Below are 3152 nucleotides of genomic sequence, written 5' to 3' on the forward strand. Positions count from 1 at the left end.
GAAGTGTTTTAGAAAAACACAGAATAAATAATAAGTGGAAGAGAGAAAATAAGAAAAAGAGAAAGGAGGAAATTAAAGGGAAGTAGGCAAAAAAAAAAAAAAAGGAAAAAAAAAGATACAGGGTCAGAGAAATAGGGAGGGGAAAAAAGATCATGAGGTGAGAAATAGAAAATGAAGAGAAAAAAGACCAAGTACAGTCCCTAATACTTGAGAAATATGTCAAAAGTACTTGCTGAAGGCATGCAAACATAAGTGGAGTTCTAAGACAGCCAGTGTTGTGCAAAAAACTGTACTGGCACTTTATGTAATCTATACTTTATTTAAAAAGTAAATAAGAAGAGAAAAAGTACTAACTAGACTACTATATACTGATCATACTTCTCTACTATTAGAATAGTAATATTCAAGTAAATTATTATCTATTAATACCACAAAGTTATGAGATTTGGGGATAGGATCTAATGTTGAGTGTATTACAGGAAAAGACTATAAGGATGACTCTGATTTCTATGGTACATACAAGAAGGTTGAGAGAACATATTGAATGATGGAAATTGGCTTCTTGACCATCTGTTAGGATGTTAATCATTAAGGAACAAAGTATGCTATACCATTAAATAAATCACACTGGAAGAAGACAATAGTCATGATAGATGTAGAGATAAACAATAAAAAAATAAGAAATACAGTAGAAACCAAAAGTCTATTAAATGTGTCCTCACTTTATAGGAAGACACCAAAGAAGCATGTTCTTTTCTATTTGTAGTCTTTGTACAATAGTCATCACTGTAAATTGGACTACAAAAGGAAGCTGGGATCTGCATCTCTATTTTTGAATGAGAAGAAATTATTCTACCAATCAGAAATCAATCCCAAGAGAGAACATAACTTAATCTAGTTTTGCTTCTGGTAGCACCATGGCTTGAGAGGGCTTGCAATAGCATATTTCAGCCAGTGTATTTGGGCATGAGGGTTACATACAGGAGGGCCTAAATATTGAGTCCCTCTTCCTTTGGGATGGCCATATGTAGCTGCATGCATTTATCTCAGTACGCAATATAGAAATATCATTTTCTATCATTATTTTCTATATATGCTCAGTGAGATGGGGACGGTTAGGAGAATGGGTTGTGGTTGGAACTGATTCTTTATTGACGAGGCCTTCATCTAGGTGACAAAAGTCTATGCATAGTCTACCCTGATTCCAACCTAGTTAAAGAGAAGGAAAATTCATTTCAAACCGCCTTACTATTCACTTGGGGATCTCCCCCAACCCAGACTCTTCTCGCAAATTTACATAAGGAAAAGCAGAGTAGGCAGGGGAAAGGGAATGGGGTAAAGGGCCATTTGTCCCTGATCAGCTAAGTGACCTTGGAGAAATTACAAAGATCCTCTAATGAAATCCATTCACTGTATGGATGAGGAAACCTAGATTGAGGTAAATAGCTTGAAATATCAAAAGTATGGCAAGTAGTAACACCAAGACAAGAACATCTATTCTTTCCAGTCTCAGTATGGGACTTCTATCGCCCTTGAACAAAACTACTGCTACAAGTAAGGTATTCATTTAAACAAAAGAAAAAAGCACCGTGTTCACCAACACTAAGGGAGATTAGCAGAGCTGTGGTCCAGCGAGACTGGCTGTCCACCAGAAAGGATGGTCAAAATGGGCAAAGAGCCTTGGCATGCTCACCACATTTAAAGATCAGGGTTCTGCTTTGCTAGCCCAGAAACCTCAGAATTGGTTTCATCATGGGAGGTCAGACTCACACCAGCTATCCCCCAGAGACCTGAAATATAAGCGAGAAGGTCAGTTTATTACTTTATAAGGGGGACTAGGGCTTTTCCAAAGACTATATACTCCATCCTCAGCAGCCCCTCTCAGTTAACCAGGTCCCTTAGAGGCTGCATGACTGGCATGAAATCAGAGCACTGGGACCCCCAGGCCCTAGACATCTGACAAAGCTTCCTGCCCCACAATAGGAGATTCTAGTGACTGCCACTTACATCCCTCTCCCACCCCCTCTGCTGAATTCCTGCTTCTTGCTTGAGAGGGTGGTAGTCAGCCAATCCCCTCCCATTAACAGTCATCCTTTCTTAGATAAAGTGAACACGATTGATTCCTATTTCTCCAGATCAATAACAGTTATGTTCAACCCTAGCTTAATTAATACAGATACCTTGATATAACACATTGATTAGTTTAGAGCATCTCTACTTCCTTAGTCAATAATTCACTGACTATTCTTTAATCAGACGTCACTCATTTTTTCCTACATCCTTGTTTGGTCCCAGAGGTTAACTTTATCTCTAAGTTACGAGTGTCTTTTGTGACCCCATGTACTGACTACAGTATCTGCTAACAACAATGCCTAGTGATTAGTTTGGATGCCAGCCAAACAATTTTCATGGACCATATTTTGAGAATTCATGATGTTTAGTACATGTTATAGTTGCTCAGTTGATATTTTCATCCTATGACACATGGGCTGACTTTGCTGCACTGAACCACACTTTAGCATGACTTACCCCCTTTTAGTCTATCTTCCATTTATTTTTCTTCTTTTTTAATCTTTTGGCTACTTTTGCTCCCTATATTTACACCATGACACTCACACATAAGTATCAGCTATACTGACAAACTGCCTCAAATCCTTCGCAAAGTAGCAAAGATTAAATCCTTACTTTTGGTGCCAAAGTCCACTGCCAGGTTTCAGCAATGAGACGTCTTGGAGCCTCAGTGTCCTCATCTGCAAAATGGTGACAGTCACTTCTGTCACTTGTTTTCTTCACAATATTGCTGTGACATTCAAAAAAGATAGTGTAGGTAAGAATACTGTAGACTTGGCAAGCTACTGAAATGTAGGAAAAATATGCAGAGAATTTGCAACAAAAATAATTAGGCATTCACATTCATGTATTTAAATTTGGCTTTTGTTCCTTTCTTGCATCTAATTAAATCAAGAGAAATAATAGGTATGAAATTCTTAGGGACCAGGATTGTGTTTTTGCTAGGCAAGAGAAATATGTCCTCAAGTGCCTTGGGGATATAGTTAATTTGTTTTTTCTATGCTTTAGGATTAAAGCCCTATCTGTAATTCTTATGGCTTTTTATTCTTCCAATCATTTTGATGCTAATGTAGGAAAGTTCA

At 37.8% G+C, this 3152-nt stretch overlaps 1 long non-coding RNA gene across 1 annotated transcript in view; it reads right to left on the reverse strand.

Annotated features, from left to right (window-relative positions):
- Positions 1–1707: 1707 nt before the first annotated feature.
- LOC112483342 overlaps positions 1708–3152 on the reverse strand; it is a 28351-nt gene continuing 26906 nt past the window's right edge. The window contains exons 3-4 of the long non-coding RNA XR_003047618.1: positions 2686–2800; positions 1708–1790 (exon numbers count right to left, since the gene is read on the reverse strand). This is a non-coding gene — a long non-coding RNA (uncharacterized LOC112483342). The remainder of the gene's footprint in view (positions 1791–2685; positions 2801–3152) is intronic.

Source organism: Pteropus alecto, unplaced genomic scaffold (assembly GCF_000325575.1).
Source record: "Pteropus alecto unplaced genomic scaffold, ASM32557v1 scaffold24, whole genome shotgun sequence".
NCBI classification, from domain to species: domain Eukaryota; kingdom Metazoa; phylum Chordata; class Mammalia; order Chiroptera; family Pteropodidae; genus Pteropus; species Pteropus alecto.